This window comes from Saimiri boliviensis, chromosome 2, assembly GCF_048565385.1.
Source record: "Saimiri boliviensis isolate mSaiBol1 chromosome 2, mSaiBol1.pri, whole genome shotgun sequence".
Taxonomy (NCBI): domain Eukaryota; kingdom Metazoa; phylum Chordata; class Mammalia; order Primates; family Cebidae; genus Saimiri; species Saimiri boliviensis.
Window position 1 is genome coordinate 200,750,207 of NC_133450.1, and position 26,277 is coordinate 200,776,483.

The following is a 26,277-nucleotide window of genomic DNA, read 5'->3' on the forward strand; positions in this document are numbered from 1 at the left end:
GTAAGACAATAAGGGGTAAAGGAGATTGTGGAGAGGATGTGTGCCTTCAAAGGAAACTTGAACTGAAATAAATTTTAACTTCACTCTATGAAGGTTCACTCTCAAAAACTTGTGGGCTGTATGTGATCTCTGATGCCTGTTATGTGATTTGCACCATGCTAGGCATTGAGATAAAGATATATTATGAAACAGTGAAAGGTAAATTGGTGAGTCCCACAGACCCAATCACCTGCTAAGTTGCTTTGGTTAACTAAGCCTCAGTGTTGTATCTGCAAATGCAGGTTGAGACTGAATTTGCAGGCTTGCTTAAGAGATTGTGGTAGGCAGCCTCTAAGATGACCCTCAGTGATTCCCCACCTCCTGTTACTCACACCCTGGTGTGATCTCTTCCCCGCGAGTTTTGGCTCGATTTAGAGACTTGCTTCTAATGAATAGCATATGTACTGTGGCTTCTTTGTTGAGTGTTCTTGCCATCTCTTGGATTGTTCACTCTGGGGGAAGTCCTGTCCTGAGAGAGCCCTCTGGAGAGGCTCATGTGAGTGAGCTGGGGAATGACCTGCCAATAACCATATGTGTGAGCCCAAATGCAGATCCTCATCCAGCTGAGTCCTCAGATGACACCACAGTCGCAACCCACGCCTTGACTGCAACCTCATGAGAGACCTTGAGCCAGTGGCACCTAGGTAACTAACACTCACATTCTCAACCCACAGAAACTGTGAGATGAGAAATGTTTGTTGTTTAAGATTGCTAAGTTTTGTTACGAATTTGTTACTTGGCAACAGAAAACTAATATAGGAAGCAAGTAAAATGATATATATATATATGAAAGCATGTAAGTCAGTGCTAAAGACATTATAATTGCTTAATAAACATTTACTTGTTATATGTGGTGACAGCCACTTAACAAGAAATCTTGATACTCTATAAACAAATACTATGGCACAAAAATGTACATGGAGTGTAGGGACCTGAAGGAGGGAGTTTCCAATATTGGAATCAGAGAAAAATTCACAGAAGAAATGAGTATTGGGCTGTATAAGATGACTAAGAATATAAGGCAGAGAAATAGAATAAGAGTGTGCTTTGTAGGGGGAACAGCCAGTGTGGATGGTGTTAATGGTGTGGATGGTGTGGAGGTTACAGGGCAGGAGATGAGATACAAGTCAGACCACAGAGGATGCTTATTCAGTAAATGGGCTTTGTATTTGATTGACATTTCATTTTAGGATGCTCACTAGAATTGCATAGTCAGAGAGTAGGAGAGACCACAGAAGTGAGGTCATTCTTTGCCCACCTCCACTGTCTTTTTCAGATAGTCCTCAAGAGAAAGTTAACTAAGATATTCACTGAAGGCTGGGCGTGGTGGCTTACACCTGTAATCCTAGGTCTTTGGGAGGCTGAGGTGGGACGATCACTTGAGCCTAGGACTTCAAGATCAGCCTGGGCAACATGGTGAGACCCCATATCTACAAAAAAATACAAAAATTAACTGGGTGTGGTGGCATATTTTTGTAGTCCCAGCTACTCTGGAGGCTGAGGTGGAAGGATTACTTGAGCCTGGGAGGCAGAATTGGCAGTGAGCTGACATTGTGCCACTGCACTCCAGCCTGTGTGACAGAGTGAGATCCTGTCTTAATAATAATAATAATAAAAATTTACGAAGGTGTCTACCTAAGTCCATTGTCAATTATCTTAGTGTTAAATAGACAAGGCATGGAGCCGAGGAGGTTCATTTGACCCCAGGTCATCTTGTATGAAAGTCTATACCTTGTACTTTTGCTGGCGCTGCTTTTGTTATGTAATAAAATCATGCTCCTCTTGAGCAGCTGGAATTTCCTTTAATCTAACAGACATTATGAATCACACATCCCCGATAAGTGCTTCCTACTTAGCCTGTGGAAAACTCAAGTTAATTTGTGTCCCGACTTCCTGCTCTACCTTGCTGAGAATCAGTCCTCCTCTGGCTTCGTGCGACTGTTCTAACTTAATTTTGCCATTCCCGTGACCTTTTAAGACGATTTTCATTGTACTGTATTGTAGATTTTTTTTTTAATAGATACTTCGAGTTTTTGGGGGGGTAGGATGTGGTAAACGTAAATGTATATAAAGAGTCCTATTTATTCTGTGGAGATGAAAATGAGGAAAAGAAAGAATGAATCCTCACCTCCCTCCGCAAATACTTGAATTCCTACATTCTCAGGAAATACTACAAGAAGAAATGAGAGGCTTTGGGAGAAGATGGAGAGTTACTTTTAGCACATGCACATTTGAGGTCTTCTGGAAACAGAGCTGTCCAACGCTGACTTGGTTATGTAAGTAAGGAGCTCAGGAGTGAAGTGGATTCTGGAGAGGAAGTGTAGAAGTTCCCACCCCAGTTGGTGAAGTCAGTGGAGGAAAGAGACAGTTCTTTAAGAGTGGTGGCCCAGCCTCAAATGACAGCAAAAGAAAGAGAAAAGATGTATGATCCTTTAAGAACGGAGAAGTTATCCCATGACGGATGGCATGTACATGTGCGTTATCCATTCACCATGCAGCTCGTAAGTGAATTATATAAGACCACATTGACACCTAATTTTAAATCATATGAATAGACATGAAGTGCCCATTTACACTCAGCATAGAAGTGTTTTCCAGGATACATACTTTTAATCGATTCATTTCCTTTTCTTATTGAGTTTATAGATCATTTATTTCCCTGTTTGAAAACAAAAATACAATAGTGTTTGGAGAAGTGATGGTCTGCTATAAAAGTTAGATGGTCTGTACTAACAGGGAAATTTTGATTGCTTCTGGATTGATCTTTTCCATGCCTGGCACATGCAAGACGAAGATAATTCATATTATGCAATATAATCTGTTCTCTTTTTATTTTATTGAAATGCTTTAAAATATAAGATCAGAGCTGGCTTAATATTTTCCAAGTAAAACAGCATCAAGTGTAAATACTTCCAAGGACCTCCAAGTTCCCTGTTAAGTGCCCTACATATTTACATGAAAAGTGATTTAAAAAAGTTTCTTCTATTCCCTATTCCACACCCCCTCACTCAGTTGCTGATTAACCAATCATAAAGAAAAGATGGAAGTATATGAACCTCAAATCCTTGTGTTCTGGAAAAAAATATAATCACAGAATAATGAAAATAAATTTCAACTAATGAAAACCAGGAACAATGACCACTGGAGATCATGAAAACAGTTGGATCAAACAGGTAAAAACTTCACAGAAAATTAGTCATGCATTGATCTGGCTTGCTTCTGCGTCTCCTTTAAGGCCTGTGTCTTGGGTGGGTGATGATTTGTGGGAACAGAGGGGAGCTCTTTTCTTCAGAGTACACTGTTGAAATGTTCTTTCAACTTTGTTGGCTAACAGGTTGTTTAATATGCCTTTTTCACCTGGCTTCCATCTCTTTACACACATATTGAAAGTCCCTGCCTTCTGCTGCATTCCACCATCTTGAAACAGCCTATCCCTTATTCAGCCAGCATAGACACTGCATCCTCCCTGATGTTGCAGAACACGTAGACGAGGTGTAGAGTTGTATGACTTGCTTGACTTGGAGGGGGCACTGGACTTGTTTCATTTTAAATGGTGCTTGTGGTAGCCTATGGCAGGCAAAACTTTCATCCTCTTTCTAGGTATTAGGATGAGATAAATTCTCCAGCCTTCTTTGCAGTTAGGTTGGGGCTTGCGTCGGAGTTCTTGCCAATGGAATGTGCACAGAAATGATGTCCACTAGCGGTTCTCATGCTATCATGTGTATAATGAGTCATCCCATCACTCAGGGGTCTTGTTGAAATGTGGATTCTGATTCAGAAGGTCTTGGGTGAGGCCCATGATTCTGCTTTCTAGTAAGCTCTTAGTTAATACCAGCGCTGCTGGATTTATGGACAACACTTCAAGTAGTAAGAATGTGCACCAGTTCCAACCTGGCCATGAAATATCACGTGCAGTCTTCCAAGATTTTTCAACCTGCAGTCTTCCAAGATTTTTCAACCTTATCTGTACAGCTACAAGCAAAGCACTTGGAATGGCAGAGTGCTTCCCTCAATGGACAGAAGGAGACTGGATCCCTGTGTCACTGACTGGAAGAGCCTGGCTAAGCAAAGCTGCTAACTCATGAAAGACTGCAAGGAAAGTAAGAGGTAATGTTTTATTGTGTTAACTTGCCGATGTCAGGGTTTACTTGTTACTACAGTGTGGCCTCCTTGAACACTTCCTCTTATCAACTGCCTTTTCTGAATCTTTCCTTGACTCATGATTTTGATTTGACTTAGTAAACTTACCAAACACCAACTGGGCACCAAGCATATTAATAGGTACTAGAGAATATAAAAAGACAAAGGCATAGGAGTCATCTTTCTTAAGGAGCTGGGAGAGGAGATCAGAAATGGGATCAGATAATGAACAACAAGTTTAAAGGGATCAGAGTCCAATAAGACCTGCTGCCTGAGCTCTTCAGAGAGAAATGGACATCAGGCTTTCTAGAAGTGGTTGTACTAACATCAGCCTTGAAAGATGAGTAGAGTTTGAATTTATAATGATTAGGATAAGAGCACATTGGAGGAGTTGAAGTTAGAAAATGGCAGGAAGGTATGCGGGGAAATGTGGGCCTTGTCACTGGGATCCAGTATATGGTGAAGAATAGGAGTAATGGTACATCCAACAGAAATGAAGGTCAGGGTTATATCACAGAATACTGGAATGGCAATTTAAGGAGCACGGATTTATCCTGAGGATAGAATAGAACTCTTGGGTTTAAATAGGAGTGGCATCTCACTGGATATAATGAGGAGGAGTGTGTGGCTCTGTCACAATAGTTCAGGTATAAAAGACTGAGGTCCAGCAAACAAACACAGAAACAGAAAACCAAACACCACATGTTCTCATTCATAAATGGGAGCTGAACAATGAGAACACATGGACACAGGAAAGCGAACATCACAAACCAGGGCCTGTCGGGGGGTGGGGGAGAAGGGAAGGGAGAACATTAGGACAAATACCTAATGCATCTGGGACTTAAAACCTACTTGACAGGTCAATAGGTACAGCCAATCACCATGGCACATGGATACCTAGGTAACAAACCTGCACATTTAGCACATGTATCCCAGAACTTAAAGTAAAATTAAAAAACAAAAGAGGCTGAGGTCTGAGCATAAAGATGAAAAAGGGAAATCCTACAACATTGTGAGAAAGATAGAGAAGCACCTCCCCATTCCACTCCACCCCCTGTTCAGAAACCAGGGTGCTCCCTCTCTGAGATGTTGGGTCTTGACATGTAGCCATTGTGTCTTAGTTATATGTAACAATGTCAGTAAGCCATGGAGATAGGTCTCAGACCCCTGGCTTGTTGCTCTGAGCTCACTGTTTCCACCTGAGTATGAGGTTGTTGCTGTGTTGTAGGTGGCCTCTGAAGTTGAACTTGGTGAGCTGGATCTAAGTACAGTGTAATTCACCTCTTGCAATGTGAGCACCCTTGCAAATTTATCTTCAATCATTTTGAGTCACTCCACTTGGGAAATTTATTGGAATTCTATTGCACTATGACCCAAGTTTAAGTTTAAGACATACTTTAAAAAGACATTGGCTACTCTGAAGATGCTTCAACCAAACCTGCTGCTATTGCTTTGGCATCTGTACCACATCTGCATGAGAAGGTTTAAAAGGTCTTTCTTTCTTTCTTTCTTTTTTTTTTTTTTTTTGAGATGGAGTCTTGTTCTGTCAGCCAGGCTGGAATGCAGTGTTGTAATAAGACTCACTGGAACCTCCACCTCCCTGGTTCAAGCAATTCTCAGCCTCAGTCTCCCTGGAATTACTGGTGCCCGCCACCATGCCTGGCTAATTTTTTTTTTTGTATTTTTAGTAGAGACGGGGTTTCACCATCTTGGCCAGGCTGGTCTTGAACTCCTGACCTCATGATCCACCTACCTCAGCCTCCCAAAGTGCTGGGATTACAGGCCTGAGCTACCGTACCCGGCCTCTCTCCCTTTTTCTTCTTTTCTCTTCTCTTCTCTTCTCTTCTTCTCTTCTCTTCCTTCCTTTCTTTTTCTTTCTTTTTTTTGAGAAAGGGGCTCTCTCTCTCACTGAGGCTAGAGTGTAAAGGGGAGAACTTTCTGCAACAGTTGTCAGATAGAAATTTGTTTGAATTCCTAACCATGTGATCTGGAACAAATAATTTAACATCCTGGAGCCAAAGTTTTTATAGTTTAAAATGGGGAAGGTGATTACCTGCCAAAATTATATGACGGTTCCATGAGATGATGATGACATTCTGAGCACAGTGCATTGCTCCCAGTGCTGACAGTCCAATCAGCATCCATGTTGTTATCTCTATCCTGGGTGTACTAATGAGAGCAAGGTTAGCTGCTATAACAAACAAATCCAAAAGTTTCAGTGACCTTCAAGTAATAAAACATTATTTTTCACTCACCAAGCTGTTGATATGGGTGTTCTTGGTTGCCAGAAAGCCTTTCACATGGTGAGTCAGAAACCCAGCCTCCTTCTTCCTGTGGCTTCTTTCTCACCTAAGATGTAAAAAGACAGGATGGAGGAGGCATGCCTTGGACCAGGAGTGAGACACATCACTTCTGCTCATTGGTGTCAATTAGTCACATGACCACCCGGGAGAAGGAAGAAGTGCTGGGAAATGTAATCACTGACATGGCAGCAGCAGCTACTTCCCAGTGACAATTCTACACTATGGAAGGGAAGCAGTTAGCGGTCTCTACCGTAGGAGGGGGAATACTGAGGCAGGATGGGGACGTGGGCCAGGAAGCTGGATTTGTAGTAGTGAAAACAACATGTCAGATTCACATTTCTTTCCTCTCTGTCTCTTGTAGAGCTTAATCCAGCAGATCCTGTCCCACTTGGAACCTGGCTATGAGTGAGAAAACATCTGTGGTTGGAAAATAGGGCTGGTGATTCAGGCCTGTTTGGGACTTGAAGAAGATACTCTTAAACGCTTTGCTCAACAAACACCTTCCTTCTGCAAGGAGGTGAGCGGTCATCTGTCTGTCTACTTTGACACTTTCACCCAGTGAACTTCAGGCTTAAGACGCTTTCCCCATAAATTGGAGTGAGCTCGGCACAAACTGTCCTTGAATTTGACCATCACTGACTCACCAAAGGTCTGAGTAGAGGAGAAGGCAAAAGCAGACAAACAGGCACTGAGGACTTTGCCATCCCAGACCTGTGTCATGTAAACAGACTGTCTGCTTCACAGCCAAGGAATGAGCCCTGGACGTGGGTCGGAACTGGAGTCTTAACGGCTAATACCCAGAGCCTTTGACTGTGGACGACTGTGTTCAAAGGGGCAGGCTACCCACTACTAGGTCACAGAGGAGAAGCAGGATGTGGGGAAAGAGTGTGGTTTTGGAATCAGACACAACTGGTCCCTGCCACTTACTCAGACTTGTGACCCTGGATGAAAAAGTCTCTTATTCTTTCTAAGGCTCAGTTTCCCCAACGGTGAAACTGACATAACACTATGGACCTCAAACGGCTTTACAAGCAAAACAATTTATAGAACAATTTATTCAGGCACATAGCACAGTGCTAGCACATAGATATATAAGAGTTTTTTCTCTGTTCCTTCTACATGGAGATAGAAGCATCTGCTGTCTCTTCAAGCTAATTAACTTGAAAATAGTCAATAGCAACCATTTCTTAAATTCCTCTTATGAGCCATTTAGTTTTTGCAACAACTGCAAGACAGACAGTATTATTCCCATTTTACAGATACGGGCATTGAGGCTCAGGAATTACACCGGATATAGTGACTTTGATCTTTTCATTACCCTGTCACTGAAGGGAGAGAGATAACAAGATCGAAAGGAACAGTTGGAAGAATAAATATCAAACATAGGAGACTGGAGGTATAGTCTCTAACCCCAGTCTAGCCTTGCATAATAGCATTTTCCTCTTGCTATAGGTGTAGCAGACACCAGCTGGGTGCCCTCCCCGCTGTTTTATTCATTTGTATGCTCATTGAGCAATTTATCTATTGCTAATTCCTTAGCAAGCATTTATTGTGAGCTTCCTTTTATTATTACTATTATTATTATTCATTTTAGAGGCAGGGTTATGCCCTTATGTTGCCTAGGCTGGGGTGCAGTGGCTATTTACAGGTGTGATTCCACTGCTGATCAGCATGGGAGTTTTGACCTGATTTATTTCTGACCTGGGCCCATTCGCCCCTCCTTAGGCAACCTGTAATGCCCCACTCCCGGGAGGTCACTGTATTGATGCTGAACATAGTGTGGGCACCCGACTGGCGGGGCACACTACAGTCCAGAACTCCTGGGCTCAAGTGATCCTTCCTCCACAGCCTTCTCAGCAGTTGGGACTACAGGTGCATGCCATTATGCTCAGCTAACGTGAACTTCCTATGTCCTCAAATCCTGCTACTCAAGACATGATTTCTAAGCCAGAAACATCAGCATCACTGGGAGCTTAATAAAAATGCTGATTCTCAGGCCCAACCCCAGACTAACTGAAGTAGAGAATCTGCATTTTAACAAGATCCCCAGGTGATTCACAGCATATATAAAAGATTGAAAATCGCTATCCTTGATGCTTTTCTTTCCTTTTTTTGAGTCACTCTGTCACCCAGGCTGGAGTGCAGTGGTATGATCTCGGCTCACTGCAACCTCCGCCTCCCAGGTTTCAAGCGATTCTCCTGCCTCAGTCTCCCAAGCAGCTGGGGTTACAGGTGCCTGCCGCCACGCCAGCTAATTTTTGCATTTTTAGTAGAGATGGGGTTTCACCACGTTGCCCAGGCTGGTCTCGAACTCCTGACCTCAGGTGATCCACCCACCTTAGCTTTCCAAAGTGCTGGGATTACAGGTGTGAGCCACTGCACCCAGCCTCCTTGATGCTTTTCTATCTTGGTGAAAAACTTACTGGGAGAATTCCCAGTACTCAAACCTTCCTTATTGTGAGTAGAAAAAACTCAAAAAATCAAAGTGTTTTTTCAATTCTCTCACTCAACAATAACTACCACTCCTGTGACCAACTCTGTGGGGATTTCTCCCCAACAACAAGCAAGCAATCATTTGTGTAGCAGACACCAGCTGGGTGTCCTCCAATCCAATTCAGTTCTGATGGGAGGTAGTGTCAGATTCTGCAGGTTGGGGGCTCAGTCCTACAAGACTGCCCCCAATTTGTGATACCAGTTAAAAGCCCCAGATTGTTTTAGCTGTACTTCTGACTGAGCAGCTATAAGTGAGGGATCCCCTGAACCCCTTTTTGTGTGTGATTAATTTGCTGGAGCAGAGCTTACAGAACTCAAGAAAACACTTACTGTTTACTGGTTTATTATTATATTAGTTCATTTTCATGCTGCTAGTAAAAACGTACCCGAGATTGGGTAATTTGTAAAGGAAAGAGGTTTAATGGACTCATAGTTCAGTTACATATGGCTGAGGAGGTGTCACAATCATGGCAGAAAGCAAAGGGGAAGCAAGACATATCTTACATGGTGGCAGGCAAGAGAGACAGCATGTTCAGGGGAATTGCCCTTTAGAAAACCATCAGATCTCATGAGACTTATTCACTTTCATGAGAACAGAACAGGGAAAACCAGCCTGCATGATTCAATTACCTCCCACCAGGTTCCTCCCATGAAACGTGGGGATTATTAAAAGGTGAGATTTGGATGGAGATACAGCCCAACCATATCAATTATAATGGATATTACAAAGGATACAGATGAAGAGATGCATAGGTCAAGGCATGGGAGAAAGGGCACGGAGCTTCCATGCCCTGAGTGTACCAACCTCCAGGAAACTCCATGTGTTCAGCTGTCCAGAAGCTCTCTGGACTATGCCCTTTTAGGTTTTTATGGAGGCTTTATTATGTAGGCATGATCGATTGATTAAACTATTGGCCATTGGTGATCAACTTGACCTTTGGCCCTTCTCCCCGCCCCAGAGGTTAGGGGTGGGGCTGAAAGTCTCAACCCTCTAATCGTGTCTTGGTGACTAGCCCTCATACTGAAGTTACCTAGGGCTTGCAAGCTATCAGTCAATTCATTAGCATATACAAATACATCACTTTGTAGATTCCAAGGATTTTAGGAGTTGTATGCCAGAAACAGAATGAAAGATTAAATACGTATTTTACAATATTACATTAATCCACAGAAGGAACAGTGGGGCACCTCTAGAACAGATATTTTTTCTGCACTTCAGTGCACCTGTGATCATCTAGATGCGGGATGTACAATCTTTTGGCTTCTCTGGGCCACATTAGAAGGAGAAAAGTTGTCTTGGGACACACACAAAACACACGAAGCCTAATGATAGCTGATGAGCTAAAAAAAAAAAAAAAATCTCATAATGTTTTAGAAAAGTTTACAAATTTGTGTTGGGCTGCATTCAAAGCCATCTTGGGCTGCATGTGGCCCGCGGGCCCCAGGTTGGAAAAGCTTGGTCTGGAGCCTGGGTGATCACTCCTTCCTATGTGGTACACACCTCTAGGCCTTAGCAGAATGGTAAGTGCAGCAAAGAAGGCTTTGGTCTTAGAAAGTGTTTAGGGGCCCTAATCTTTTCATCAGCTGCACTCCACTTGTGGCCTGGGGATTCAGTTGGAGGCAGAGTAGCAGTGCCTGAGCCCTGAGCCCTCTATATATGGTGTCCAAGATATTTCTTGTTGTATCACCATATCACCACGATTAACCCACAGTTAACCTTAGCACCACAGTGATTATGTGACCTTGGGATAACTCTGCCTCATCTACCCAACTGTGCCCAGGCACCACTTATGGGAATTCCAGAGTCCTGAAATACGGAAAACGGGAAAATCTATGTCCTACTTCTTGCCTCATTTGGAAGCAACTGGTTATTTAAAAGGCAGCAACTCAAGATTCAGGAGAGGAGATAGGGCCTGGCATGCATTAACTATGTTCCCATGAGCACTCGGGAAACCTTGCCATTATTTACAGTTAGGGAGCATCTGCCACATGCCAGGCAGCAGGAAGAGGGTCAGCACATTGACTTGTATCATTCTTATGATATCTTCAGGTAGGTAGCATGATTTCCATTTTCAGAAGAGGGAGCCGAGGCTCAGAGAGACTATGTGACTTGCCCGTGTCACATAGGCAACCAATGGTAGTGCAGGACTACATCCATACATTTTTCAAAACTTGGCATGGGGATTTTAATAAAAGAAATCATGCATTTTTTATAATCAGAATGGAAACTTACATTCAAATAAAGGACACTTTCATTCATGGGCTTTGGGAATGTAGGATATTATTCCCCTTCTACTTCCAAGGGAACTGCAGGAGAGGGTGTAGAGGATGAGCAAAGTTAGTCACGAATGGGTGCAGAGACAATCTTGGATATGTTCTGCTCCCGTTCCTGATGTATCACAGCCATCCTGCTCCTTGACTTCCCCACTTCAGCTTGAATGAGCTCACTGTGAACCAAGAAAGTGGCAGGTCCTCGATGAAATGCATGGCCTTAGTGTCTGTTCTTCCTCCAGCTTTCAGGCCAGTGAGTGTCAGTTGCAGAGCACGTCTGCACTGATTCCCTGGCATGTGGCACAGGCAGCCCAACCAACCACTAGGCAGGCTTTGTTGTTGCCAGAGTTTTGAGCTGGCCTCTGCTACCCTCAGGAGCCCAGTTTGGAAGCTTGGAGCCTCATGTAGGTAAAGTCATTCTGTGGCCCTAAGCTTCAGAGGGAAGTGTTGACATCTTGGTAATTAACACAAAAAAGCTGTTACTCCTTACATAATCTTCCTTTGGAAGCAGAGAGTGGAGTCAATGTAAACTGAAATTTAAATTAGGATCCCTGCTCCTCCTCTGATTAGTTCAGTGATTTTTGTCAAAGTCAGGCAACCTCTCTGAATCTCAAGTGAATTTTTTTCAGTGGAATGTTCAAATGAGAGATACTGTCAATGTCTTAGTACAGGCCTTCACGCCAAATGGGCATTCAATAAATAATTGCAGTTGGTATCCCATGTTGCTGCATGAAGTTTACTGGAATGTAAACATATGTTCATTACAACAGTTTCAGTTGTAAGTAACAAAACTTAAAATTAATATAAACATAAACAAATGAATACGATTTTATGTATTCGGCAAGAACAACTTTAGATCAGCTGAATTCAGGGATTCCAATGGTAACATCAGGGCCCAGTTTCCCTTCACCCCTCAGTTCAGAGTCTCTCTGGGTATTGGCTGTATCCTGTACCTAGGCTCTGGCCACCCGCAGCTCCAGATTCACGTTTTCCAGCTTATTAACTCCCAACGCCCATTTACCCATCCAGGGAAGATTTTGATTGGCCTTGATTAGATTACCCGGCTACAGCTGGACCAATCACTGTTGCTAGAGGCATCGAGCACGGACATTGGCTAATCTAGAGTCACATGACCAACCTCGCGCTGAGAAAAGGGGTGTTGGTAGATGTGGAGATTGGCAGTTCAGCTGGGAAGACGCAGAACTGAGACCAGCGTCCTCGAAGGCGTTGCGGATGCTGGGCAGACGAAAACAAAACAGTATCTACCTCAAGAGCCTCAGAGAAAGGTATTTGCTCCTGACTCTTGCCTAGGTCACCCTGTGAGTCAGTGGTAGTCCCAGTAAAGTTGTTTCTAAAGTCATTAAAGAGAATTCTGTTGGCTTAGAAATACATATGGCTTCCAGTCAAAGTAAAATAACTTGCAGAAGAGTTGCTGTTGAGCTGTGTGAATCTGAATGGTTAAGTAGGCTCCCCAGGCAAAGTCTGTGACTTTGGCTTAAAACACATGGAACTCAGGGCTGGGTGTCACCTGGACATCTCCTGCTCTAGTTGCCTTTAGACCAATGCTGTGCACATCAGGATTGAACTGCACAAGGGAACTGTTCTGCCCGTGTTTTGAATGCCCCTTTTATTTTTATCCTCCAAAACTTTTCCGAAATAATAACACCCAAAGCTTACCTTATGTCACATGGATAGTTGTTTGACTCTGTAAGCTATAAACTTGCCAGCTCTTTCTTGGCAGACATTTGCACATTGTGTTAGCTTGAGGTTGAGAAGGTCAGGATTTGCCTTTGCAAACTGATAAGGATATTTCTGTTTCGATACCTGTCAGTCCTTCGCAGTGGTAAGAACCACAGTCTTCCTTCTGAGTTTTTTTCCTAGCAGTTATTTTGTTTCACAAATACTTGTTGAACACCTGTTTTGTGTAACAGGCTGTGTTAGAAGATGAAGCCCGCACGTGTGAGCCAGGTGTGAGCTATCCTTTATCACCTTGCTCTGCTTCTTCAGCCCCTCCTCCCTTTTCCCACCCCTTACAATGCAGAGAAGGCTTCCGGCATCTCTTAGGAGTTCTAAAGGGAGACGGAGGAAGGAGATTACTTTGCACACCTTAGCAAACAATTTAACAACATTCTCCTGCAACATTTTCGTCGTTCAAGGTTGGTTCTGGGACATGGCCACGTGCTAGAGTCATGAATTTTCTGCTTTCTCTTTTCCTTTGACTTGCCTCAGTTTCTTCCATCCTGGTATCCACGTTCTTCCCCTATTCCCACATATTCGGCACTCTTTTCTATGAAGTAGATCCATTAATCTATACCTGAGTTTTAACCTCCAATCTTATACGTGCAAAAGACATTGTAATGCTTAGAAGACTAAAGGACCTCCAGATTCCCGAATGTATGCTCCTTATAAAGCAGTGTTAATGTGTTAGTTATCGGGCTCCATTTAGCACCCAAAGGCCATGGCAGCATTGCTCAAATATGGACTGAGAATTCCTGCTCCAAGATGCTGGTTAAGAATTAAAATTCTCGGCCAGGTGCAGTGGCTCACACCTGTAATTCTAGCACTTTGGGAAGCCAAGGTGGGAGAATCACTTGATCAGAAGTTGAGATCAGTGTGGCTAACATGGTGAAACTCTGTCTCTACTAAAAATACAAAACTTAGCCAGCTGTGGTGGCTCACGCCTGTAGTTCCAGCTACTCAGGGTGCTGAGGTGTGAGAATTGCTTGAACCTGCGCAGTGGAGGTTGCAGTGAGCAGGGACTCCAGCCTGGATGACAGAGCAAGATTCTGTCTTAAATAAATACGTACATACGTAAAAGAATTAAAATTCTGGACCTCTACCCCAGGTAAACAGAATGAGAGTCTCTTTGGGGAAGGGTAGTTGTTCTCAACTCTGTCTGGATATAGGATACACCTGGAGAGCTTTTGTCTTTGTCTTTGTTTTGTTTTTTAATTGTTCCCTAGTGATTGAAATATGGAGCCAGGATGTTCAGTCTTTGGATTCTAGAGCCACCTGCATTTTTTTTTTTTTTTTTTACAAGCATCGCAGGTGACTTTTATGCAGCTAATGTTTGCATTATGGAAATTTAGAGGCTAAAAGATAATTTTCTGCTGGAGTTAGGGGAAGGTGGAATGAGGAGAAAATTTCCTAGAGGAAGTGAATGGTTTTGGGGGTGAAACTGGGAAAAATGAGTGGAGTTTCATATTTGTGGGGAAAGGGGAACATGGACAGTTTAGATCATCACATGTTTAAACTCCAGGTTATTTAAAACAGAGCTAGTAGTAGCCCAGCTTTGAAAGTAGATCCAACTCTACTTTCAAATAGTTACTTGCCTTAAGCCTTTAAAATACGAATCCTTCCCATGACGAGACACCCTTTTCCTCCCTCCCAAGGAGACAAATTGACAGGTATAGTCACTAAGGATCGTGAATTTTTCTGAAACTTCTGCCCCACTGATGCAGTCAGTCATGAAAATATTCCAGAAATCCCAGTGTTTAAATCTTCAAATTCTATTTCCATGGTGACCTCTGACATTGGAAAGTGATACAGAGGTCTGTTGAGGACCGCAAGTTTCAGCTGAGCAATTAAATAATAAGGCCTCCATTTCCCACGTGGCCAATAACAGCAGCCCTCATCAGAGTGTGCTGGGGCAGGCTTGCCACCAAGCCAGCACAAGCCTGATAACAATCAGTCAATACTGAGATCAGGCCGCTGATTGCTTTTTTCAACTTAATGCTGTTTGTTTAACTAACACCAGTGAGAGTCCTATTAAGGGCTGTTAACACTCTGAAATGCTGTTTGTTGAGCTTGCCAAAGTGATAAGTGACGCTGTTTACTCTCTTGTTCTCAAGGCTGTTGGAGAAGCCTAAAACATAGTTTTGAAGTGGTTTGCTCTAATGAAGATACTAGTGAGTTCCACCAACAAGCCAATGGTTTGAGAACAGTCATGAAGGCAAAAAAAAGTTTGCAAATGTTTGTTGGGTTGTAATGGATTTGCTTGATAACCACAAATCATACACACACACACACACACACACACACACACCCCTCACTCATACATGCACATTTCACTGTGTCCAAATACACTCTTAAGATCTGTGCTCTTTTATTCTCAGCTCTGAGTTTGTATTTTCTTTCTCAACCATGTGAGTGAATTCTACATGCTTCTGTTCAAAAGGAAAGAAATACATCAGATGGCGAGAGACATGAGTGAATGAGAGTCTGCTTTCCCCAAACTCGTGTGCCCTCTAACATAAGCAAATCCTGGCTTTCCTGGAGAGCTAGCTTTCTTCAGGAGCCTTGTCCACTGTGACTCCAAATGGTTATGTCTATGGAACTTGCTAGTTACTGGGTTGAGGGTACCTCTCCCTTGGTGAAATATACATGTTTCCTCTATGCCTGTGAGTTGCCTGCAATAGCATTTTTACTGCCTTGACATTTGATTACCTATGGCCTCTTGTGGAATTCTAAGACTTAACCAACAGACTTCTGCATGTTTTGGAAGCCCTAGAACCGAAGCTGGAGAGGGAAGATAAGAAGATGGTAGTTAGGTGCATTGGCACATGCCTGTAATCCCAGCACTCTGGGAGGCTGAGGTGGGAGGATCCCTTGAAGGCAGAAGTTCATGACCAGCCTGGGCAACATAGTAAGATCTGTCTCTACAGAAAAAAAAAAAAAAATAGAAGATGGTAATAAATAGTCATAAAATTTATTGCCTAACCAAAACTTTTTGCAAGTGAAGGGGTATGCAATAAATAATTATGCCAGGACTATAAATAAGGGCTGTTCTGGGTGGGACATTTGGTCTTCCTGGTAATAAACAGGTTAATATTTATTGAACCCTTACCATAAGCTAGGAATTTAACTCATGCTTTAAAATCCTCTTCTCTTTAATCCTCACCATAATCTTATTCAGTGGATAGTTTTATTCCCATTTTAAAGATGAACAAATGACAGTTCAAGGTATAACTCACATCAAGTTACTCTTCTTCAGTCATACCCTGGTGAGAGCAGCTGTGAACAGGGATTTGGACTAAAGTGTGTCTCATTCCAAAGTGCGCATGCATTGTGCTATTGGCATGATTTCTCATCTTTAATTAAGTGACTTTTTTCTTTTTTTTTTCAAACTGGGTCCTCAGGAGACTTAGGGAGCTGGTTAGCTACCATATGCTCTCCCGAAGGCAAGGAGGAGACCAGTGAGGAGCACCTTCTAAAGAAGGCTCCATCTTTATGCACAATATACTGGCCAACTGGATTGGAGTTCATTTTGGGGAGGGCGGGGTTTCTACTATTGAAAGAAAGAATAAAGGGAAGAAAGACAGGAAAAGAAGCAGGAAGAAGAGAAGGAGAGAAGGAAGAATGTGAGGAATAAAAAGAAATAAAGAAGAAAGGAAAGGGAGGCAGGGAAGGGAGGAAGGCAAAGAGTAAGAAAAGACCATTGTTCTAATTGAAGCCCCTTGGTTTAAAATAAAAAAACTGAGTTTCAGAGAAAGTTTCCTGTCCAAAGTTGCATAACAAATCATAAATAGAGGAAACAATGTTCTGCAAAGTCCAGGTTTTTGTTTTTCCGTGCTTTCCCCCCCCCTACATTTTGCTGTGTAGCAAACATGTTGAGAAAACATGTTGCTGGTTGGACCTATTTCCATATTTCACCTCGTTTTGACATTGGAAGTGACTAGCTGGTCCTTAGGCAAGCTTTTCTTTCAAAGGCAGATGAAACTTTTAAATATTGAGCAGGAGAAGCTGTCACAGATTTCAGATATACTATGGAAGGGGTTTTAAATAAAGACAAGTATGTGCATGTTGAATTTGAGTCGTGAAATGTAGCATTATTGAAATGCTTTCTTCTTTTTCCTTTTTATCACCATAGTGCTGAACTTTTCAAAGAACATTAAATGATACTAATTTCAGGTTGGAAAGTGGAAAAAGCTACAATCATTGCTCAGTAAACTAGGATCAGGGACTGGAGAAGTAAACTACAGAATATTGGTGGAGAGAACTCACAAAAATAAAAACATAGCAGAGACTTAAACAGCCATCACCCCTCGCTACTCACAGAAGCTTCCTAATAGCTGGTTAACTTAAGTGAGAGACTTCTCTAAGACAGGAGTAAATTTTGGGGCTTGGCTTCTTGGAGAGGGACAAGGGGGGAAATCCCAACACACAAGGCTCTGGGCTCCAGCCCAAGCTTCCTTAGAACTGCTCCACTTTAATCTTCTCATCTTGTGAAATATTTACTGTATATTAGGGACTTTTCCAAACATTGTACATGTACTAATTTATTTAATCTTTACAACCCTGTGAGGTTGACATTGTTATTATCCTCAAGGGCAAATGGCTAATGAATTGTAGAGCTGGAGTTGAGACCAAGGCAATTCAATTCTGAGTGTATGTCCTCAACTGCATGCCACACTCAGTCTGAAATGTAAAAGCATCATCTGGAGGCAGTGCTGTAGACTCAGGGCATGTGCTAAAGGCCATCTACGTCACTTCATGAGGTTGCTCATGTTGGACAGCAGATTATGCCATTTAACCATGGGATGTGGTACTGGGGTAGCAGTGGGCATGGTGTTTCCTTCTGCTTGAAATTCTTTTCTTTGGCTGGGCACAATGGCTAACACCTGTAATCCCAACACTTTGGGAGGCCAATGCTGGTAGCATTGCTTGAGTTCAAGAGTTTGAGACAAGCCTGGGCAACATGGCAAGACCTAGTCTCTACTAAAAATAAAAATAAAATCAGCCAGGCATGGAAGCACACACCTGTATGTCCCAGCTACTTGGAATGCTGAGGTGGGAGGAGCACTTGAGCCCAGAAGATGGAGACTGCAGTGAGCTGTGATTGCGCCACTGTGCTCTAACCTGGGAGACAGAGCGAGACCCAGTAAAAAAAAAAAAAAAGTTGGTTATTTCTTGCTCCTAAGCCTTGACTGTGGTATATTTGGGAAGTAAGAAGAAAAGTGTTCAGAGAGGGTTTTGATAAGCCCATTCTCCACAAATTCCTCTAGACTCTTTAGCAGATGTTGCAGTTTGAGTTAGATGGTTATGAGATGCCTGATTTCTGCTGTTTATCTGCTTTGAACTTTGTGGGTGATGCTTTTCTGTGAGCTCTTGGTAGGATATACAAACACTGACTTCCTGAGTATGTAAACCTGGTTAAACTTTCCAAACCAGGAATATGATAACTGAAAAATCTGTTTTACTCTGCTGTAATCATGCATTTCAGGAAATTCAGAAGCCGACAGAGAAAGATATTTCAGAATGGGAACAGATGTCAACCTTTTGCATTTTCAGAGTAGTGACATAAAATGTTCATTTTACTCTGGAAATGAGCCCACAATGGCTGCTCAATGTTGGAATTAAAAAAAAAATTTGGTAGTCACAAACTCAAGTATTTCTGAATGTTTTGATTGGCTGCTGACTTTACGGACTATATTGAACACACCAGCTATTTGCAAAAAACAAACAAAAAACAAATCTTAATAACAATGTCCTTAGAGTCTTAACATTTCCATTTGTCTACTGTTTTTTTTTTTCAAAGTTTGTGGATCATTTGTGATATATAAGATACTTCACAGGCCAGTGGCTAGATATTCAAAGCCCTCACAATTTGATTTGCAACTGACTTTACTTCCGTTTTACATCTATTTAGTTAAATCTACGTTGCCTGAAAATAACAGAAAATCCCACCAACAGTGGAACAAACAATTAAGAAATGTATTTGTCTCATGCAACAAGACTTTCAAGGTAGACAGTTTAGGGCTAGTATGGTATCTTGTGTATATCACCAGCAACCTGGTTCCTTTTATTTTCCTGCTTTGCCATTCACAGATTGTAACTTTCTTCATAGACGTTGAGAGGGCTCCTGCACTTCCAGGCATGGCTTCTGCCTGGACTAAAAGAAAGGTGGAGTGGTGGGCAAAGGGCTTTCTCATAGCAGGGCTTTGGGAAAGAATGTCCTGGACAAGAACTTCCACCAGATCTCATTGGTCAGAGTACTGTGCCACTTGTGAACCTCTAGTTGTAGAAGCCAGGAAGATCCATGTATTTTTAGCTGGGACCATTGTCACTCAGAACAAAGTTGAGTTTTCTGTGAAAGGAAGAAGGCCAGGCATGGTGGCTCACACCTGTAATCCCAGCACTTTGGGAGGCCAAGGCAGGTGGATCACCTGAGGTCAGACCAGCCTGACCAACATGGTGAAACCTCATCTCTATAAAAATGCAAAAAAAACAAACAAACAAAAAAAAAAGCTGGGCATGATGGTGGGTGCCTGTAATCCCACATACTCAGGAGGCTAAAGAGGGAGAATTGCTTGAACCCAGTAGGCGGAGGTCGCAGTGAGCCAAGATCATGCCATTGCACTCCAGCCTGGATGACAGAGTGAGACTCTGTTGAAAGAAAGAGAGAAAGAAGGAAGGAAGGGAAAGGAAGGAAGGAAGGGAGGGAGGAAAGGAAGGAAGAAAGAAAAGAAAGAGAAGAAAGAAGGAAATGGCAGTGAGAATGGTCATTACCAGTGTCTGCTGTACACACATGTGCTGCCAAAATAAATGCCTTGCAGTGCCCTGTTCATATCTACGGACCCTGCTTTCACATTTCTGTCTACACTCTTCTTTCATCAGAAATATTTTCACCTCCATTCTTATATTCTATTTCTGCAATTTCAAATTCCTCCCATCTCTGAGGTACCTTTTTTCCTCAGCACCTTTCCTGACATCCTTATTATCCCATTGGACAGGGGTCTCCATCTTCCTGCATTCCCACTGCCCTTTACCATCTGAGAGCCTGAGGACGTGGCTTACCTCCAGCCATCCCTACAGTTTGGATTTGCAACTGGCCTTGCATTCTGCAAAGCAGGGTAGAGGGCTAATTTTCCCTAGAGGAGCAACCCTCATCCCATGTGTTTTGTCCAGGAGAGACAGTAAAGGAGTGGGGGTAGATATTTACACATTACAACTAAGACACAAAATAAAAGGAGACATTTTTGTTTTTTATTGCTGGGGAGACTGTGCTAACTAGTTTGCTTGGGACAGTTCTGATTTATACCTGCTATTCTGGGGAAATTATTAATAGTGCTTCTTTTCACCCTCAGAAGTGTCCCAGTTTAAGTAATAAATTCTGTGTTTACTCTATCGATAAATGACTTTATCTTGCACTGGAACCTCCACTCCCATTCCCTGGGGGATGGGTGGGGAGGATAAGTTTGCCAGTTAAAGGAAACTGTCTCTCTGGTTTAAAACACTTTCATCTGGATTAACTCACAGTCAATTCGATAGTACTTGGCTTATTCTAGATCCAAACTCTCTGTCAGAGCTGTTTCTCCCTTCCCATTCAGGATCTCCTTTTTTCCAACATGTGTCTGGGAGCAAATCTCTTGGTCAAGGCACCAATGTCAGCCATTTTTAAAACGTGTCTGCTATGCCAATATTTGGAGTTCACAGCTATATTAAGAGTTTTGGTATTAGACTTTACTCCTTCTCCCATCGATGGTTTGTTATATTACAGGGAATTGGGGGTGACATTTGACCTGCTTCTCTCCCCATCTTCCGTTGTTTTTGTCTTGTGAGCATCTTCTGTGTCTCTTTACCTGATAGCTTGTAGGAAACTCTCAATCCCAAGTCCACTAGACTTGAGTTTGGATAGGTAATGGGGAAGTATGGAATGTAGAAAACCATTTTTTTTCCTTCCAATAAAGTTCAATTTCTTGGGTTTTTTGATTTAATAAGGAATATGTGCGTCTGGGGAAATAGAGGGAAAATCATGAACCACGATGCGTAGGGTGAAAAGGGGAGAAAAAAACAATTCTATATTTTCCCCCAAAGGATGATCCCTATTATAACTCCTTATTGAGTGACTTGATAAATATGTGACTTCATGACTGGGCCCAGTGGCTCATGCCTGTAATCCTAGCACTTTGGGAGGCCGAGGTGGGTGGATCACGAGGTCCGGAGTTCAAGACCAGCCTGGCCAACATGGTGAAACCCCGTCTCTACTAAAAATACAAAAATTAGCTGAGTGTGGTGGTACATGCCTATAATCCCAGCTACCCTGGAGGCTGAGGCTGGAGAATTGCTTGATCTGGGACGCGGGAGGTGGGGGTTGCAGTGAGCTGAGATCACACCACTGCACTCCAGCCTGGGCTTCAGAGCAAGACTCTGTCTCCAAAAAAAAAAGTGTCTTCATACAACTTTCCAGAAGCTTCCTAATGTCTAAAACCATGAAGAAAGAATATGCATGTGCTACCAAGAGTGGTCCTGGCTGTTGTTGGGGTCCCAGATCATTTAACTCCCCAGCCAGCTCTGTGGGTCTTGCAGTGATTTGCTTATAAATGTAGAAAACAAAATTTCTTCTGCATTGTCAGATAAAAACTGAGCATTGTAAATAAAGCTCAATACATTAAAACTGCTTTAAAGCCAGGCACGTTGGCTCATGCCTGTAATCCCAACACTTTGGGAGGCCAAGGCAGGTGGATCACTTGAGGTTGGGAGTTTGAGATCAACCTGACCAACATGGAGAAACTCTGTCTCTACTGAAAATACAAAATTAGCCGGGCATGGTGGTATATGCTTGTAATCCCAGCCACTCAGGAGGCTGAGGCAGGGGAATTGTTTGAACCCAGTAGGCAGAGGTTGCGTTGAGCTGAGATTGCGCCATTGCACGCCAGCCTGGGCAACAAGAGCAAAACTCTATCTCAAAACAAAACAATAACAACAACAAAAAACAACAGAACTGCTTTAAATCTTCCAGATTATGGCAAAATTTGTGTGTGTGTGTGTGTGTGTGTATGTATTAAACACATACAGCATATGTCTTTACATATATATGTATGTATACTACATTATGTGTATATTTCCAAGAGAGTTTTAGAAAAATTTTGTAAGACAGCTGTGGAGTTGATAAAAAATACTGAACTTGAAATCTGAGGACCTCTGAGGACCTAGATTTGGGTCTTCCACTGACTCTCCATAAAATTATTCTTGGTTTCTTCCTCTGTAATAACGATTATACCTATCTCACAAAATTGCTGCAAGAATAAAATGAGGTAATGCGATTGGTGATGCATTATACAATAATTTGTTATTATGTATGAAAGCATCTGATGTTTTTGAGAGATTGATCTATGTGGCAAATGTTATATCCAGACAGTGTGAGTACAAACTGTAAAAGCAGATCTAAGCATCTAAATTTATAGATAACACAATGATACCTAGCAAGGGGGAATTGTGACAACCTGGAGAGTCATCCTTCAAGGCTAAAACTGGGCCAGGCATGGTAGCTCCTGCCTGTAATTTCAGCACTTTTGGAGGCCGAGATGGGAGGATCACCTGAGCCCAGGAATTTGAGACCAGCCTGAGCAACACAGGGAGATCCTGTCTCTTTAAAAAATTAAAAATGTGGCCAGGTGTGGTGGCACATGCCTATAGTTCCAGCTACTTGGAGGGCTGAGGTGGGAGAATTGCTTGAGACTGGGAGGTCAAGGCTGCAGTGATGGTGATCATGCCACTGCACTCCAGCCTGGATGACAGAGCTCATCCTGCCTAAAAAGAAAAAAAAAAAAAATTGAAAATGCTACAGAGGCAAAAAGTTGATGACAAAGACCAGAGGGGGACTCTGTTTCTTTTCCAAGCTGTGGGTAGGCCGTGTCTCCTGGAAAGAAGGATGTGTTCCTCTCACCAAATTGTAATTAAGGCCAGCAATAAAATAAAGTTCCCTGATGTTCACACAGGCTTTTATTTATTTATTTATTACAAGGAGAGCCAGGGAGTCAAACCCTGCCTGTCACACTCCAGAACTTAATATTGTCTTACTGTCCATGAGGATTAATACTTTTGTTTTTCAAGAGGCTATTGATCCATGGAAGAAACACTTTCCTTTTGAAAAGAAAACCTCCGTGCCGAAAAGAAAGTTCATGAAGATAATATATCCATGGAGGTCCTTTCTCATCCCAATAATAGCCAAGAACTGTTTCCCAATATGGGTGGGGAGTCTGATCAATTTGGTGATCCTTTGATACTCCCTCTGACTGGGGTCCTGTCTGATGGCAGCTCAGCTTCTTGTATCATTGGACTTTGAAGCTGGGAAACAGACTTCATCCTTTTCAAGGAATCTGGATCTCTTGGGAGCTAGACAGATGGTTTGCCTTAGTTTATTTGTGTGACCAAGGGGAGACACAAAAGGCCTCTCTTTCCAGAAATTCTAGTTTCTAGAGTTCTGGGACTATGGGGAAGGAAAAGAGGAAGAACCAGCGGGCTATTTGCTCTTACAGAGCTGGTCTTAGTGCTCCTCTTGGAACGTGGTCTGGGGGCAGTACGGAAGTTCTGTCACTTGAGAACCTGCAGACTCTGTGCTCCATAGGAGAATGAACAAATGATAGCATCTGTCTTATAAACCTGTCTCCTCAAAGCCTGACATTTGGTACAGAGTAGTTGCTCATTAAATATTGAATGATCAAATGAGTGAATGAAATAATGTATTTCTGAACAGTTCTCAAAGCTGGCATCCAGTGAGTAGGGTTGGGGACAGAGGTACTTGTATTTTTAGTAATATGTACCATAGTTGCCTATCTGTTACTTCATCCACTTTGGCTTAACTACGGGGAGAGAGAGAGAAAGAGAGAGAGAGAGAGAGAATTGTACATGATACATGATTCTTACTGACTAGATAAGGAAACTGAGAATTTGAGTGACTAAGTTTCTTGTTCAAGGTCACAGTGAGGTACATCTCAGGCTCGTATTTAGGCTTGTCTGGCTGGAAAGCCAGCACTCTGTGTCCCTAATCTGTTGTGCTAAGTGATACCTCTGGCATGGAAGGGGAAGTCAATAGTCAGAGTAGAAAAATCAGCATGCATAAAGATGGAAGACGGGGAGGTGAAGTGGGATGTAACCAGACAGCCTGTAGAAGGGGAGTCATTGCATTTTCTAATTGCTTTGAAATCTAGGCTTACAATTCTTGAGAATTGATTTTTATTTTTTTGAGGCTATTGAACCTGCAGTTCGAGTTTGAGTCCCCTCAAGATCTGTCACTGATGTTTGGACAGATATCTGGACATTTCTTGGCTGTCTGTTACACATCTAGAAGTGCTGGACTATTCCACGTACATTCTATTATTCTATCCTCATAAGGACTCAGTGAGATGTTTTATCTCCATTTTGTAAATCCAGGAACCGAGTTTCAAACAAATACATGATTTCACTTGAGCTCATATGCTGTAATTGGCAGTGCCAGTGCATGAATCAAGAAATGTCTGTCAATTACGTGTTCCTTTTTTTAATTTTTTATTGACATATCATAGTTGTACATATTTCTGGAGCACATGTGATATTTTGTTACATGTATACAATGTATAATAGAATAAAGGTAATTATTATATCCATCACCTCAAACATTTTTCTTTTGGTTTTTGCTTTGTTTGAGAGAGGGTCTCACTCTGTCTCCCAGGCTGGAGTGCAGTGGCATGATCACTGCAGCCTCTACCTCCTGGGCTCAGGCAATACTCTCTCCTCAACCTCCCAAGTAGCTGAGACTACAGGTGTATAACACCACATCTGGCTAATTTTTAAAAACTATTTGTTGAGACAAAGTCTTTATTTTGCCCAGGCTGATCTTGAATTCCTGGGCTCAAGTGATCCTCCAGCTTCTGCCTCCCAAGTGCTGGGATTATAGCTGTAAGCCACAGCACCTAGTCAACGTTTATCTTTTCTTTGTGTTCAGAACATTACAATTCTTCTCTTCTAGTTATTTTGAAATATATAATAACTGCTAACTATAATTTCCTTACTCTATGAAATGCTAGAACTTATTCTTTCAATCTAACCGTATTTCTGTACCTACTGTGACCGACTTCTCTTCCCCCTCCCCATCCCTGCTTCCCTTTCCAGTCTCTGATAATTACTGTTCTACTCTCTACCTCCAATAGATACACTCTGTGTTTTTTAGCTCACACATGAGTGAGAACACACAGTATTTGTTTTTCTGTGCCTGGCTTATTTCACTTAACATAACTACCTCAAGTTCTATCCATGTTGCTGCAAATGACACTTATTTTTTTAAGGCTGAATAATACACCATTGTGCATATGTACCATAGTTTCTTTTTCTCTTTTTTTCTTTCTTTCTTCTTTCTTTCTTTTTCTTTTTTTTCTTTTCTTTTTTTTTTTTTTTTTGAGACAGAGTCTCGCTCTGTTGCCTAGGCTGGAGTGCAGTGGCAAAATCTGAGCTCACCATAACCTCCACCTCCTGGGTTCAAGCAGTTTTCCTCTCTCAGCCTCTTGAGTAGCTGGGACTACAGGCTCATGTCACCATGACTGGCTAATGTTTGTATTTTTAGTAGAGATGGGGTTTCACTATGTTGGCCAGTCTGGTCTCCAGCTGCTGACTTTGTGATCCACCTGCCTTGGCCTCCCAAAGTGTTGGAATTACAGGCGCGAGCCACCACGCCCAGGCACTGTATTTTCTTTATTCATTCATCTGTTGATAGATACTTGGGTTGATCTAATATCTTAGTTATTGTGAATAGTACTGCAGTAAACATGATTGGGGGGGGCGAGTACAGATAGCTCTTTGATATACTGATTCTCTTTCTTTTGGAGATACGTCCAGCAGTGGATGTGTTAATTGTTTTCTTTGCTAGGCAGGACCTTTTTAGCAGATACAGTTCCATTTGTCTATTTTTGTTGTTGTTGTCTGTGCTTTTGAGGCCTTATACAAAAAAAAAATTCACCCAAGCAAAGGTCCTATGGCATTTCTCCAATGTTTTCTTCTAATAGTTTCATATTTTTGGGTCTTGAATTCATGTCTAATCGATTTTGAGTTTATTTTTGCATACAGTGGAAGATAGAAATCTAGTTTTATTCTTAGGCATATGAGCATCCAGTTTTCCCAGAGCCATTTATTGAGGACCCTGTCATTTCCCCAATGTATGTTCTTGGTGCCTTTGTCAAAAGTAGTTGACCGTGTGTGAATTTGTTTATTGTTTCTCTATTCTGTTTCATCAATCTATGTGTCTGTTTTTATGCCAGTACCTTACTGTTTTGGTTAT

General features: G+C 42.2%; 1 long non-coding RNA gene across 1 annotated transcript; it reads left to right on the forward strand.

The window, feature by feature from the left end:
- Positions 1-1,704: 1,704 nt before the first annotated feature.
- On the forward strand, positions 1,705-8,075 carry LOC141583767 (uncharacterized). The gene is made up of 3 exons (XR_012516660.1): positions 1,705-3,212; positions 4,012-4,146; positions 6,844-8,075. It is a non-coding gene; the product is annotated as an uncharacterized LOC141583767 (long non-coding RNA).
- The last annotated feature ends 18,202 nt before the right edge of the window (positions 8,076-26,277 follow it).